The sequence below is a fragment of the Bombus bifarius genome, unplaced genomic scaffold (genome assembly GCF_011952205.1).
Source record: "Bombus bifarius isolate JDL3187 unplaced genomic scaffold, Bbif_JDL3187 scf7180000009200, whole genome shotgun sequence".
Taxonomy (NCBI): domain Eukaryota; kingdom Metazoa; phylum Arthropoda; class Insecta; order Hymenoptera; family Apidae; genus Bombus; species Bombus bifarius.
Genome location: NW_022884965.1, coordinates 2,007,452 through 2,024,727, shown reverse-complemented (window position 1 = coordinate 2,024,727; position 17,276 = coordinate 2,007,452). Strand labels below are relative to the sequence as shown.

Genomic DNA, 17,276 nt, shown 5'->3' with positions numbered 1-17,276 from the left:
GTTTGGAGCAACTATTTTTACGAGGTTATGAATTCAGGGCGGTGTATCTTTGGCTAATAACGTTAATATTTTCATTTAATATTCTATATATTGGTTAGTATAAATCGCTTAATTTCTGATCGTGGAGTTACGCATAAAATAAACAGTTTATCATTAGCCGCAATAACGAAGATATTTGTGAGAAAAGTTAAATGGAACACCCCGTATAGAAGCCCAGAGGTGTATACATTTGAGTTTTCCACGAGAGTATATACGTCCGTGGAGAAGTTTACTCGCTGGTTATTATGTCTTACATCCAACAGTTTATTGTGTATTCGAGGTCGTATTTTTTTTTTTAAGTCGTCGTAAGAGCATCGCTGTGAGAGACGTATTTTTTTAAATCAGGATTACCAAGTCATTTATACGTATTTCGTTAGTTCTGACCTCGTGATTCGAATTTTCTGCCTCTTAATCCCTCGATGAATATTTCCAAGTGCGTAGAAGCAAGGATTATTCACTTTAGAGTCAAGAAGTCATTATAGGAGTCTTTGTTCTCGCAACGACTCTATTTGCCAAAGGTTAAAAATATTCATCGAACCCTTATAATCATTTAACAATTACTCTCTCGGTTAGCGAATTGCTTTCGATGAATTTTCAATGAAATATACTTTTATTTTAAATTAATTCTCTGGAAGAAAGCTATATCGTTCTTCCCTATCAATAAACAAGGACAAGTATTGTCTTGTATTAACATGTAACAAACTTAAAAAAATATTTGTTTCTATCAAATACACTTAAAATAACTTGCAAACGAATCCAATCCAAACCACTCCTCATTATCCCTTAATTAACAATTAACAAGTTTAAGAAATACCTCTTTCCATCGAATACATAATCCAATTGACAGGTAACAAGCTTTGAGAAGATTCCTGTTTCGGTCAAACATATAACCTGATCAAAGCAATGCTCAACTAAAATCAACTCGCCTTACCCTTTACGGTATTATCTATAATGACATCCAGCTAATAACCAACAAACTCAGAAAGGTGTATTTCATCCAAACTCATGATCCAGTCAAAACAACCCCCAAATAATTATAAATCCAATTTAACGTGTCCCCTATAATATTATCCAAGCAACAGCCAATGAATTACGAAAAGACACGTATTTGTCCCCCAAATGCGCGATCCAATTAAACAAACTCCCAACTAACCCCACGTCCTATAATCTTGCACAGCTACCAAGCAATAAATTTAGAAGTAGGGTGGTTTCTTCCAAATGTATGAAATTAAATCCACCTCCCCACCGAATCTAATTCGACCCTTATAACATCAACTAACAACGAGTCGAAACAAAGCTCGACCAAACCCAACTCCCCGAGAAGCTGACGTCCATATTTCAGTTTCCATTGATCCGGACGAAAGTGCACTTCCGACAGCGGTTCCTCGGGGTGCGGGCAACCTTCTGGCGGGAACATCCGGCCCGCATTTATAATCGATGACACGCGGAGTCGACGTTGACTTGCGGGGCAGTAGCCGAGGCGTAGGTGTTTGCGATTTTCATTTTGCATCGTTCCAGCAATAATTGTTTACACCTCGAGGGCGCATGAAGGCTAAGTTAAACACGCTTGCCGCACCACGCGCACACACAGCCCGCGGACATGTACACTGCACACACTGTGTCGTCACACGTGCACACGTAAACTTGCCTGCGTCTGTGTAACCTTCTCTAGGAGGATTTTCCGCGCCGGGCACCACTTCTAACGACGACCAGGCGCGGGGGTGGGCGAGCAATTACGAACATCTGCTCTCTCGAGTCTACGTGCACACGTAGCGAACCGAGTTCCCGACCGGTTTTCGTAAGCTCGACTTTAATCCTTAAACGCGTCGCCGTCGCTCGTCAGCAAAGCGCTAACGTGTACGCGCAACTCCACGCAGCGCGGGAGAGTTGCGCTCGATTTTCAGACTTCTGCGACGCTTCTGATTATCGTTTTCGATGTCTGGCTGCAACTTTAGGGTGATTTTCGGGGGAAATTTTGTAACGAGAATGGATCGAGCGACGAAAATTGAATTCGAGCTTTAATGTTTGCCATTCTCGGAACGTAATTTGTTGAAATGCTTGAAAATTAAGGGTTATTACCATCGAGATGATTGAATATACCGTAAAAATGATGGTGATAAACATTCTATTCTGTTGGCGTCAGCAACTCCTACTTTTTAATTAATAAAAATCATTTAATCAAACAAATAAATCTTCCTAGTTAATCGTTCTAATAGCTCTTTCCGGAAATTAAATTCTTATATCACATCCCTGTATGGAACGTGTCGTGAAAGACAATCGTGTAGCGGCACATGAGTTAGAGGACAATTCAAATCATGTTGTTGTTTTGCCTCGGAGTATCAAGATCGTTAGGATACACGTAATGTAAGAATAAATAAGCTCCGAGCAAAACAATATCGCCGCTACGTGCACCGTCGAACAAAGACGAATTTGAATTTTCCGATCGCGAGGAAATGAGTTACAGTCAGTTGTCGATCAGTTATCAACCAGTTATCAACGAATTATCAGCTATCTAATTACCGAGTCATTAGCGATCCTATTTTACGACTTATACACTGTCTCAGCGAATCGGTTAGTACGAGCGTCTTTGCGAACACAATCTGTATACTAATTTATCATTTTAAATATATTCGACGATTTCAACAACGAGCAATCTCGTCCATTAAACCTTAGCGACCAACCATCCTCTACACATAAACCTCTACAAACGTAACACCGCTTCTTTTTCTGTCTGGTTATCTAATTAACAAAAGTTATTTATAAAATGCATCTGTTTTAAATGAAACAATGTCTAAGCTTAACGTTACGTTTTAGAAAATTGATTGATGAGTGTACGTGAAAAGGATAGGTCATAATACTGAATAATATCTCTCGCGATATTCTTCGAGGTACGTCAGCGAGTCTAAAAACTACCCCCTTCTGGGGCCATTATTCGCAAGGGTAGTTCGTTTCCAACGGCCAACACGACGATTAATTAATTCATAGGGCAGTTACACGACGTATTTATACGACGTATTTATCTTGCACGGCTTTCACGGGACGCGAGACAGCGTATTTCGTGGCGCGCGCGTGAAACGAAAGGGGGTGGCTATCGAAATTCGTAGCAAGAAGCCGCTCGGCTTTGTGAGCATGGTTTCCGAAAGATCCGACTCCCCTCTCTGGTGGGGAGGTTAACATAACTCGACATAATAGTGAATTCTGTGTGATTGAACGACGTCATTTCGCGAGGACAATTGGCCGAATAAGCAGCTCGAACCGTTTAATGGTACCATTTGTATTCAAAACTGGCCGACTGCGCCGAACACAGTGAGAAATATTGCGCGTCATTCATTGCAAACGGCAATTAATATAACAACTATACCGTCGGTGTACTTACGTCCTATACTACACGACTGAACGCTTCTGCGCGTGATTTAATCCTACAAACGAAATTTTAGAAGCGAAGAAGAGAAAAAGATGAGAGACGGTGGAATTTTGTTGCGCTTTTAACTTGTCTAACCTGTCAAGTCCAAATGTTTTATGAAGCATTCAGCCATTTTTGACTTGACACTGTTTCGTTAATTTGTATGTAGATTTATATAAAGAATGCAAACTAGTTTCCTTAATTATTAATAATTCTTCTAGAAACTTTAGAAAATACGTGCGAAAATACGAAAATGTTTCTTTCTATAAATATTGTTTAAAAGTTGTACTTATACAACGTTTTAGTTGTAATTAATTACTATACGATTACTTTCTCTGTAAACCTTTGCTGTTTTGCTGTACATAATTTTACCACTTATTGTTGTTACTAATCGTGTAATATATCGTTTGAAAATACATATGCTTTAGAAATATAATACTTTCTATATTTTTTAAATATAATTATTTAATTAAAATAAAATTAATTATTTAATAATTATTAATTCAATTATTTATTTAATTATTTAAAAACCTACATATGTATGTATACATATTTCAGGTTACTTTGATCCGCCTGTGGTACTGCTGCAAGATCCAATCTTCGCGGATTAAAACCGAGGTACATCGCAATTTTTTTAAGATTTATTTATAAACGAAGTGCATGGTTAACGTTAAGAATATACAATTTTCTGCTTGATGAGAGATTGTGACCGAAAATGTTCCCTTCGTTCAAAGAGAATTTGTCTGTCACGAATCAAAGCTGTCACTTTGTTATAATTAATGAAGAAGCTCGGTTGAATGTTACACAAATAGTTCGCTAATTAATCGATCAATATACTTCAAACCCCACTCTCTCATCGCTGTCAGTGTAAACCCGCGAACAAAGAGAAAGTAGCAAACTGTGAAACTTTTCCATTAAAATACGGACGGGAGTTACAATATTCAATTTAAAAAAGATTTTACATTCCTTCGTTATTGAAAACGCATCAGTAATTTGCCATAATTATAATCACTTAAAATATCTTTAAAAATCACCATCAAGAGACTACCTCAAAGGAACAGTCGAAGCCAAGTTAGAAGCGTCCATTAAGCGCCAAAGGGTTCAGAAAACGTCAGTCTTATTTACCCGGCTTGTTTCTGTGTAATTTGCAACCCATGGTTCTTCCTCCCCGTCCAGGAAGTTGCTGATGTACACACGTATAAACACGCGTACAGAAGGGGTGGTTCTTGCGTATAGTTCCGGCTCAGCGTCCCTCATATTGCAAGTATTATGCGAGGAAAACGTCCGGCCCGTGGGTTCCTTGCGTCCTCTCGCCAGTTTGCACGTATAAACGCGGCTTTTGTCCTCCGGTGGCCAGCCGAGTGTACCATGGAAATGGGCTTATTTCGCGTACGCGTGTGTACACACGGCCGCTGTACGTGTACGTACCGCTTCAGTCCACTAAATAAGCGGCCTGGGCTCATTCACGCGCGCGTTCTTCGCGAATGGTTCAATTCAAGCTGACGCGACTGTCCGGAGACCCAAACGGTACCACGTCCCCGAGCGCGAATATTTGCGGCTGGCCACGCAACAACGTTTGTACCCACCAATGGAGCCTTTCGTTAGATGGAAGGGACAGAATTCTGTTAGCGATAGTTACCGTTCGATAGATGAAGAAAACTTTCTCCTTTGAGGATTCAGAATGGTATCGATTGCGTACGATGGTTTAAGCGAGTTAACGCACGTTGCAGAGTTGGCTTGCGACTCGGAGTTTAACCAGCGAATCGTCGGTGAAGGACTAGAATAGCATAGTATTTTCGCGTAAGTTCAAATTAGTAGCTCAAATTGGATAAGGGACTGGTCACGTTATTTTCTTTCTTTTTTTTTTTATTTTTGGAGTTGCGCAGGTAGTTCGAATTAGATAAGGAAGAATTGGGAGATGGAGTGTTATGTTTTTTATTTTTGGTTTTTCAGAATCTGTAGATAGTCTAAATTAGATAAGGGCGAGTTGAGAGATAGAGTGTCGTGTTGTGTTTTTATTTTTGGTTTTTAGAGGTGGCTGGCTAGTTCGACCTAGATAAGGGAAAATGGAAGGACGGAGTATTACGTCGTTTTTTATTTTCCTCTTTGAAGATGAATCGATGAATTTTGTCAATGTCTTTCTTTATAGAAACGTTTTTCACATTCCGCTTAGCTGATAAATAATACAGTGAGTATTTTTCTTTGAATGTTTTATATATTTTCGTATATTACGCATAGAATATACGCTCTAAATTTGCCATAAATGCACGACCTACCTATCGTCGGAAGTAATTCTCCTTACACTTTATTATACGCTTCAAAGAACACTAAAACTTTCCTGTACGATATTTATTCCTTCCTAGACAGTTTCCAATACCTCAGCTAATTATAATGCTCAGTGAATACATTATACGCTATAAACTACAAGGAGGAAGAATGTTAGAGAAGTAGAAGGCGAGAAGGGTTGGCTCGACCACCTAGATATTACGGCGCGGACCATTTGAAAACCGATAAACCGTAGGAGAAAATCGTCGTGGCCCGACATATCGTTTTTAACTTCCCTCCAACCCCTGTATTTCATCCCTCCTTTAGGTTTCGATCGGCAGTCGCGTGGAGGAAGGTAGCAAACCCTCGCAGGCAACGTCTATTTACCATAAAATAGAGTTTCCAGCTCTCCAGGTTGCGAGGTCTGCATCCCGCCATTTATTTCTTCCCCTCTTATCGGTTCATTCGCGATACGTAAGGGAAAATTCAAATCATCGTGCTGCTAGGCGTTGCCTCGACTTCGTGCGAGTTCGTTCGAACTGAAAATGTTCCGCGTTTTTTTTTTCTCGCCCTCTAACGACGTTCCTTTCTTTCAACCTTCTCGCTATTGTATATTCCTGTATATATCGCACAATTTTTCTAACCTTCTATCATATAATCGAAATACATAAGATTATCGATATTTCTTTCAGTCGTTAATTTACTAAAAAAGGGAGAAACGAGATGTTCGAGAAAATGGCAAAGATATGACAATTCTAAAGTCGAATAAAGAGAGAGGAAATTAGATGACATAAAATTGACTGACAATGCACTAAGTTTGAAAGCTGTACCTCCGCGAAACACGAAGAATGTGACTTATTAAACTTTTCTCCTGCGATTTGCATATTGCCAACCCTTCTCACCTTCCCCTACGAACATCTCCGTAATCATCCAAATATGAAACCTAATTTCTTTCCCTCGAACCAGCTATAAAACGCGAATCTTCCCCCAAAGAATATAACTTCGCCGTTGTCGTTCTCGTCGTAAAAAGGACGAACGACGGGATAAATCTCACTTTATAAGGGATGTGCGCCGGGGCCACGTACGAGGAGTTAGCGTCACTTTCATCGGTTCCGGAGCGGCGATACACTCGGTGTCGCGCGTACGAACCGAATCCTGCGACGTCGTCGCACAGACACCTTTCGAAACTTGTGGAAACTTCACGATATCGGAAGCACCGCGACCTATCTTCTTACTCTATCTTCTTCCATCTCATGTTACGTAACGAAAACTCAAAGATCTCGTTGCTCGCGATTTTAGTATCGCTCCGAATTGCACGATTTCCACAAAACTCACGCCTTTTGGCACCGTGCGGTTTCCCGGCATTCCTTTTTATGCTTTTCGAAAATCGATTCTCGATCAAGATAAACTACCAGTCGTCGATCGCTCGTAATTCCGAATGCGACACGTGTGTGATACGACTCTTTGGAATATGACGCTGTAAATGATTCAAGAGCGTTGCCGGGATGTGCGGAATTAGAGGAGAAATTTAAATATTTAACGATTCCGAGTAAATATCGTATCATGAACAGGAATTCTTGCTGGTTAATTCAACTGGAATATTAATTTTATATCTGAATAAGAATTCCTAACGTTGAAGCAGTATTTTGAATAATGAAGACTTAGGATAATGGAAAGAATTAATCGTACGATACGTTCGAATTTTTCTGCTGTCTTGGATTAAATCATTGTATTTTAAAGATGGTCTTCGTGTAGAGCTGCAATAAAAGAAATTTATGAAACTTGAAATCATATAATCTGGAACTTCTTGCACGATAATTTAATAGAGAGTAACATAAAAGTAGAAAGTAATAATATTAACGTACTTATAAGTTACAAGTTGCTTATAGACCTCTCTTCCACCAGTTCATGTCAACGAGGATAGTGAAATCACTTCTGGTCGCTAAAATTCGTTTGTAAAATTAACTTTCATTAGCTAATTCGTTATCAACATGTGAGAAAGTTTGTTAATGGTAATAGTTTGTAACTTTAACTGTACAATTATATTTGTCTCATTACCAAACTTGCTTGTTGCATGTACAAGAGAATGTATTAATATCAATGACTGGTAACTTGTAACTTGTATAACTTAGCTAGGAATATATTACTTCGATAAGACTATGACAGTAGAATGGATGTGTAAAGAACAGCCTGAAAGACACAAGATTCATACAGCGGAAAGTCAATCATCTTCTCCTTCAACTTTTCCTCAAAATATAGTACGCCAATCAACTCGTATAACTGGAAAATCTTTTCACACCAACAACTCCAATCTTCCATCAAGTTTCTTCGCCATATCAAACTCGTTTCGTTACGTAAGCCGTCGTAATAAAATCGTCGACGAAACGACACGAGTACTCGTGACATCTCACGCCAAACCGCAATGTCTTGGGTAGCCAGCGAATGGGAATAAATTTTATAGTCGAGCCGAATCGATCGAGTTCCTGCTGTTCGAAGGAGCTGGAAGTTATCGGGGCCAGAGCGATAGCTAGAAGCCACTTTCTCGTCTTTGTGTGGATTGCTAAAGGCTGCTATCCCTTTAATGGCGCGAAGACGAGTTAACTTTGTCCTGACGTCTTTCGCGACAAATATTTGCTCGACGATATTCATGCTCCTTCTTCGATCGCTCTTTTCTACCATGGCGATATTTCGTCGAACGATGTTCGCGAATTTGTCTGTTTTTATTTAACGAGCTACTCGTATACGAGTATACGCTTTTATGTTTTGGAGAATTTCTGAAAACAAGAAATTTAACAAATGATGGATAGACGTCAGGTATCACGTGAAAGTAACTAGGAGGTTAGGAGGGCTATCGCTGATGCGGCAACTACGAAAGCTGGATTGCGGTAACGTTACAACTTTTGCTAACTGAATTACCGCGACGCGCTAACTTGCGGGACGAGGTTGTTTCAGTGCAGCGAATTTAGCGTCGAGTCTTCAGCACTTACGACAAAAACTTAACTCCAACTATTTTATATATTTATTTACGTAGTGCAACTGGAGACTTTCACCGTCTCTCGTCACAGTTATATTAAAAGAAGTTAAGTAACTTAATTCTAACGACAAAGACTCTTCGTATTTACTATATTTTTCTATATTATTGCTATATATATAACATAATATAATATACGTGTTACTCGTATATATCGAACGATCTTTAATTAATTTATTTTTTAAATTTAACACACACGTTCATGAGATGTATATGTCATACTTGAAAATTTGTTTATTTTACTTATCGATCTTTATCAATCCAGGTTACGATATCATCTGGCAAAATAAATCTCTTATAACTAGACTACGGAAATTTATGCAAACTTAAAAAAAGAAAAAAATAGCCCCTCATCGAATGCTATTTGCCAAATATTACAACGAATATTGTACTTTGAATATTTTATATATTTTTAGACACCTTTATGTAATTTAACCTCTTAACGTGCTAATATCTCTCCGATTTACTGTTTCCTACAACGAAAGGCAACTACCACTAATTTACCAGTAGCAAACTAAAGAAAATTTTGTTCGTTACTGGACTAACTACCTCTTTATCAGCATGGAACGTGAACGTAGCGCGAACGAGACAAAGGGGGTGCGGAAACGGCGTTTAATTCTCGGTAGAAGCGCGCGTAACTCTTCTGTGCAAACACGTCGACGCGACGCGTAGCGATCAGCTAAACAGAAACGGATGCCCAATATACGGCAACGGTTGTTGTACGTGAACTGGGGCGCATCGTTTCTTCGATGTTCCTCGGAGGGAAGAATACGTATATTCGGTCACGTACGAGGTGAGGGTCGGAATGGGTCGCGTGAAATTCACGATCGACTACGAGACACGTTGTTTATTCGAGGAAAATGTCCTGCTACCTTTTTCATGCCGTTTGCGTATGTGGATAAACAACGATAGAACTACATGGAACGAGCGTCGTATAGCGGTCATTGGCGCATTGACTCGCGAGGAAATTGTCGGCCGTTGTTAATCTTTCGCTGAATCGAGGAAGAGACACCGAACTGGCAAGAGAGAGAAAGTAGAGAGAAATTGTAAAAAAAAAAAGTCACAGTATCATCCGTCTTCCCTTAGTGGTGGACGATAGAGTCGCATCGTAATGAACCAGTGGTTACCTTTCTGTTTTAATACGGAGGAGCGAGAATTATATTCTTCGCGTCATATTACGCTGTCTTCAACGTTGCTGGTAAAATGAATGTATGGGTTGGCCCTGTTTCATGAATGGTAAAAGCTACTTTAACGACGAGTTCAGTAGCTGGAGGATAGTCGAGGAGTTACGTTAATTCTTTAGCAACCAACCGAGATGAAGCTGTAAACGTTTATAATAAGAATCATCCTAAGAATAACTTCATTTTCGCGAAAGTCGTGGATTATTCTGAGATCTTAAATGCCGTGCATAATTCATACTGTAATGAAAGTAGTTACACGAAGTGTTGTCGCTCGGTCTCCTTAGATCAATATCTTACGTTACCAAGCCTATGAATATTTCTGTCAAAAGCTCTTTGTCTTTAATATTTACATTGTTTTAATTTCTTTATCTTTTCATATTGCTTCGTTCAGCTTCTATTTTTTCTGCAACAGCTCGCTGGCTTCGAAGATATACTGCTTGAAAACTGTACTTTCAGATTCTCGAATAAAAGTTGATTTATTCCGTGAGCAAATTTTCTATAAACTTCCTTCTGGCTCTGCATGCAACTGGTCATATTGGCGCGTGGACTGCATACTACTAACTCAAGGTTCATAATTTCAAAATATCAATGGTATATGATCGGTCAGGAAGTTCAGGTACAAAAGATACTAGAAATTTCCAATCTCGTAAGAAACTGGAAAATTGATTTCCGCCTCGAGAAAACTCGTAGTAGATTAAATTTGTGGCTTTAGATTCTTTTTATTTTCAATTCAAATATTCTCCGCCTCCTGTTTTGAAGAAATCCGAAGAACAGTGTAATAGATATCGATCAAGGGAATTTATAAATTTCAATTTCGTTTAAAAGGCCACCAGACTAATGTATATATTTTTCTAAAAATTCGAAATCTCATCGAAACCTTGTTCAGAATACTTTACGATTCCATGTTTCTCGGTTTAATACAGAGAAGTCAGTCTGAGGGTGAAATGTAAATGCGAATACCGGCAAGTGTAGATTGAAAGGTTCTCTCCAGCATATCTTTGCTAAGGTTTCCGGAGGGCAAGGATTCATCTTACGTGCGATTTACCCTGCATCGACCCTTCCGGCTGTTCCATATCCGTTTAGCCAAGGTCTGACCCTTCTCGTAATATCGTCCCCATTTCCAAGAAAAAAGGGTTCGGTTCTTTTTTATATTGCCCACGTGTGCCAAAGAAACGGCCTGAAAATGATACACGTGTGCAATATGTGCAAGAAATTTCATCAATGATCCTTCCCTCTCCGATAATACAATTTCTATATGTACATACGTATATTTCCAAAAAATCCGATGAAAGCTGTTAATACTTTTAGAATAATTGATTATACAAGAAACTGTATAAATTCACACGTCTCTATTGAATGGAAATATCGATGAATTTCCCTCTATCGAATTTCAAATTTCGCGGAAATAAATTCCAGTTTATTCGTTGGAAGCCATATTTCATCGTACGTATTTTTCCTCCTTTTTTTCTATTTTGATAAAACCAGACTGGTACACACTATACTATATAAATGTACCGATACTGTGAAAATAAAGTAAAAACATAAAAAAGATAACCGTCTCTCCCTTTCCGTGGGGGAAAAAAATACGTCGGCTCCACCCATCCCACATAAAACCATGTACCATAGGGACGACAATGCGAAACCAAGTCTACAATTAAACCGAGTAAAATCTCGTTTCAACGATGGAACTCAGAAACAGGATACATCTCGGGAATAGCAATTTGGAAAGTTCGTTTTGAAGAAAATAGCTCGTTAAGGGGATCGTGATAAGAATATCGAGAATCGTGGTTATGTATCGCGACGTCTCGTCGGCGTTTCCACGACTATTTAGATATTCTACGGTGGCTGCCGGTGACAAAAGCGTCGCTCGATGGGAATTCAGCATACTTTCGTCGTATGGCGAGGTAAAAACAGCCGCGGGAACAGGTTCGAAGGCGAATAAGCCGCTAGGTGTCCACCTGTTTTACCACTTGCGTTTTAAACTATAGCTTCGTTAGGTAGGTTGCTTTGTATTTTGAATAACAATAAGGAGATTGTGGATTTTTATACGTTTGTAGGAAATTTATAGATGCAAACATGCGCAGAATGCATATGGAGATTAGAGAACATGATAAAGTAAAATGTGCATATGAGGTAGATTTTTATACGTGTTGGTTTATTAAAGAGACGAGTGAAGAATTCGTAATTATCAGTTGTATTAAAATCACTTTAAGTACAAGTACAGAGATAGCATATACCGGTCGTAATCGTCGCACGCTCAACGCTACTGTTCAACTGTACGCTCGCTATTCGACTAACTGACTCGCTATAATCACTCGTTATAGTGACTATACTAAAGAGCACGTTCGTCTATTTGTATCGACCGGTGGTATTATAAAAAGTTCAAATGTAACTCCGGTTGACGATTACAAATAGCGGCGATAATATTTTGTCCGCAGTTCGTTTACCTTTGAATCTAGCAAACCAAAACAACGTTGGTATTCCAAGGCACAATAATGTGAGTCTCTCCTGATTCAAATCTTCCGTTGACTCATGTGCCGCTACACATATTTATGCAAATTCATATTTTTACGCAGCTAAGTTAATGGAACTCGAGCAGAAATTTGTGTCGTGTACTAAATATGTATTTAGTAATGAATATTCTACGATAAGTCAGTACAAATTCGTCAGTTTAACAAATATTTTAATCTAATATTACGAAGTGTGTTAGAAAATATTGAATACCTCTTTCGACGCTATTTAATCTTTTCGTAAAACATTTTTCTCTACGAAGAACTATTTCACTCAAAATACTCGCCCGACTTAAATGACTCGACCTGTACAGACTCGTGTTCTCCATCATTTCTAAAATTCCAGAAATCCCCGGCATTCTAAAATCACCTAATCAAAACTGAAACTCTAATCACAGGATTATTCCAAAGATTAGAGTATCCGTGCTTACAACTTGCCCATTCTCGACCCTGGACCGTAAACTACCATCTCGAGGAATATTCCGGCTATCGAAATAAGCTTCAAATATTCCACGACTTAACAATGTCCATGCAACATGTCCATTAGGAACAAGAACCGTGCGCGATAACAGGCGAATCGTGGCTGCTTTAAATAGGAAAACAGCGTGGAAGCCGGCGGCTTGGGCAAGTTGGACGGTGGCTGCTTAAGGATAAACTGTTTTACTTGGCGCCCGGAAGCGTAACAACGCAACCCCTCCACCCACGAAATACGTAGTAAGTAGCTTAGTCGTGTTTACGCTCCCGATTCAACTTTATCCTGAATCCGCGAGTATTTAGCGACCATACACGGCCGCCTATACATATAATAGCATCGCTTCGACTTCAAACTATTTCGCTTTACAATCAAAATTCTGCCTGGGATCTCTCTCGCTTCTACCATCTCCCTATCCGCTGTTCAGGCGTTGTAAATGCAATCTCGTGTTCCACTAGTTCGTTATGAGACGATCTCGACTAGCGGAAATTTAGTTTTACGTAATGACGAAATTGCGAGTGCCGTGGTTATGATACTATCGCTATCATATGATATATCGCTAATCAGTGTACGGTATCGAAATACGGAATACGATCGAAATTCCAGGATGTGGACGAATCCAATTTTGTTTGTTATTCGAGTGACAAGTAGTAATATTCTCCTTGGTTACAGCAACCTAAAATTTTTGTTATTCTTGATAGAGACGAGCTGAAATATTCGTGAGGTGGATTATTATACGTGTCGGTTTATTAAAGAGACGAGTGATAAAATTGTAATAGTCAGTGTATATTAAAATCACTTTAAATACAAGTACAAAGATAGTGTATGCTGGTAGTAATCGTCGCTCGCTCAATGTTACTGTTCAACTCTACGTTCGCTATTCGACTCTATGGCTCGCTATAAAGATTCGCTATAATGATTCGCTATACTGGTTCGTTATACTGACTCGCTATACTGACTATCCTAGAGAGCACGTTCGTCTATTTGTATCTACCGATGGTATTATAAAAAGTTCAAATGTAACTCCGGTTGACGACTACAAATAGCGGCGATAATATTTTGTCCGGAGTTCGTTTACCTTTGAACCTAGCAAACCAAAACAACATTGACGCTCCAAAGCACAACAATATGAGTCTCTTCCGATTCGAATCTTCCGTTGACTCGTGTGTCACTACATTTGAAACTCTTTCTGTACTGTTATGTTTTAAGTAAAATTATACAGAATAAAATAACGAGGAAAAATTGGCACGAAGAAAATGTTAGAACTTCGGTCTTTTTGCTTACAACAATTTAACTCGGATCGTTCTAAAATCAACAGCAATCTATTTTTCTTTAGAAAATTTGATAATCTTTTTCTAATTAATATACGTGTTGATAGAACGGTGGAACATCAGAAGTGATCGGAATGGACACAGGTTGCTCTGTTTTCCAACATTACTCTTTTCCAGCAATGCGGCGTTTTGATGGGTGCAGCGGTGTTCAGGTGCTCAGTCGAAGAATTACGATCAAATATAAGAGTGAAGTTTCCGTCCTCACAAGCGTCACGTGTTGCAGCGTAACAGTAACTTTAACATATCTCAAATTGCGTGACTAAGTAGAGTACCACGATAGTTGAGCGAAATGGCAAGTAACAAAATGGTAGAAGTTTATATAGTATAATGACTAGGAGAAAGTTTAAATTTCGTAAGCGCAATTGTCACTGCAGAGGGAAAGACGAGGTGGGGTATAATAGGGCGAATTTTGTAAATCGCATATTCCGAACTTTGGACTACGATCTCCGAAGTTTTACAAATCTAATCGTGTTCTTGTGCCTGTAAACGAATTTGATAATCTAAAAAAATGAAAGATCTCTTAACATAACGTTCCAATTAGAATAAATTTGCATAAACATCCGCGATCTAAAGTGAACTCTATTGCTATTCATTCTAACATAGCCAATATATCCATCGTGCAATCTTACAAGTCCTGAATCGATAAAACTTAACAGTAACACGTGTATCCACATATATACATATGTATATATCTGTATTGGTTTCCTTATAGGATTACAATGTCTCGCTTCTACACATACATATCACACACGATACTCAATGCGATATAACAAAATGCAATAAAATACACCTTAAATAAATATCACATACATGCAGACTGTAAATCCATCTAAGAAAAGGCAGGATATCTTAAAGATGATGGGAAAAACGGAACAACGATGGAAAAATCAGTGAAACACACACAGAGAAAGAGGAAGAGAAGGCTCTCGAGCAAGTCAATTCCCTTGGCGGAACAAAGCGGATCGATGCTCGAATAATCCGGTAGCGGGGAACCGGTGGCGCGAGCGTGTACATCCAATAAAAGAGGTTACTCATTCTCGCATCGAGTCGCATCAGCCACTTCGATATTGGGAAAATGCCACTCTTCGTAGGAGCGGCCGCACGCGCTCGCACGAAACACGACCGTGCTGCTTGCGATTCAGCTAGCGAGCACGTATTGCCATCGCGCGCTTGTCCGTGGAAAGGGCGACGCGTGTATGCATCAGATGCATCGTACGTTCACCCCTTTCCGTCTCGATATCCCCGTATTGCCAACACCTCTCGATATTCCTCCTCGCGACAGTATGAACGATTCTTCGCTCTGATACCAACGGAGATCTGCGATCTCTTAAACACCTTCGGCATCTTAAATCATTGAAAGCCAACTTCGCGTTAGCGGAATATTTCCTTTGAAACCTCTTTTCTCAATTGACCTATATTATCGAATTTTATGTTTTATTAATCTTATTAATTGTAGCTGTGACTACGAATTTCCACGATGCGCTTAATATTCTCTTTGTTTCGTTATTTCTTACATACGGATTTTACGATCGCGTAATGAAATTTTAAGAATTGTGTGTAAAATATTTATGCAATTGTTTCCTCGCCGCTATTTCTTACACTTCGATTCTACGATTGTGCTAGAGATAAAATGTCTGAAGTATTCGTAATCTTACGGTAAATTATTGCTTTGTTTTATAGTGGGTTAAACATTTTGCTCCCTTGTTGAAATGAAAGTGTGCTAGAATTTTTACATGATCAGTTTACATGTACATGGAGCTTGCCTCAAATTTTTGCAACAGACATCGTCTGTTTTGCCTGGATAAAAGTAATTCCAGCGGTGTATCGTTAATCTTTGTCGTTTCTACTCAGATATGAAATTATGGGAATTTTCTTTTTTTCTATTTCTTTCCTTTTTAAGCAAAACGGGACTGATGAATTTGTTCCCATGGAATCACCAATTTTTTGTTATTTGTAAATCGATAGAATTAATCTCGCTAGTACATTCTTGTTTCTCTATCCATTCTGTCGAAAAACAGAATTATAAAATTTTCCGCCGATTTTACAAAAGAAATGAATTTTCTCTCTCTCTCTCTCTCTCTCTCTCTCTCTCCCCCCCCCTTTTGTAGCTCGAACCGTGATATACGGAATTTTCGTTGGATTAGCAAACGGATTTTGTCAGTTTTAATTTGGTTAGATTAAACCGGACTGGTGTATCTTGATCCCTTCTCGGTGGCTGCCAAAGAAAGCTGAAAAAAGAATACAACGAACTGTTTTAATTGAACTGTTGCGCCATGAATTTTTTGCGGAATTAACGAACGAAATTCGTCGGTTCTAATTTATCCGTGTATTTTCTGCTCTTTAGATACACTGGCTTCCGATATAAAATAACGAACGTTTCAAACCCCGTGTCTTTCTCACCTTTCGAATATAGAACTATCTCCGAGCCGATGTAAAACTTCAGATACAAGATATTAGGATGAATATATTCATCTAGAATAAATATATTCCATGGTTAACAAAATACATATGAAAAATGTCAGCTAAATGTAAAATATCTTTTCAAACACTGGTTTTCAGTCATTCGAAAACACATCCTGAGTTAGAGTTATAAAAAAGAAGTTATTAAAGCAGTTATTAAGCACAGCCTTTCGTTGGGAAAGAAATCCTTTTTTCATCGGGAATTATAATAAAGAAAAGAATTTCTGTTGAATCTAGATCAATTTTAACAGAACAAACACACACATATATATACGAACGTTACGTCCTTTTTTAGATCATCATCATTTTTTTAATTCACTTTCCAATTAATGATCATTAAATCTCAGAATCGAACTCAAACTCTATTCTCTTCTACTACTTCCATTAATTTCTACTAAAAAAATGCACACATACACAGGCATCTCCTTCATAAAAATACTCTCCTTTTAAATCTATTCTCAGATAATAGAAAAAATTCCAAGAGAAAGAGAAGTCGTTCATTCTTCATTGAATTAACATAAGCAAACTAACCACTACCAAATCCAATCTAATTCAAACAAAAAATCACAACCAAAAACTCACAA

General features: G+C 38.6%; 1 protein-coding gene across 2 annotated transcripts in view; it reads left to right on the top strand.

Moving 5' to 3' along the window:
- LOC117214510 (bifunctional heparan sulfate N-deacetylase/N-sulfotransferase) overlaps nt 1-17,276 on the top strand; it is a 366,996-nt gene that overhangs the window by 167,374 nt on the left and 182,346 nt on the right. The window contains exon 4 of one of the 2 annotated variants that reach the window (XM_033460673.1): nt 4,001-4,060. The exons of the other annotated variant lie outside the window; for it this stretch is intronic. The gene's annotated coding sequence lies outside the window, so the exon portion shown is untranslated. The remainder of the gene's footprint in view (nt 1-4,000; nt 4,061-17,276) is intronic. 2 annotated transcript variants of the gene reach the window in all.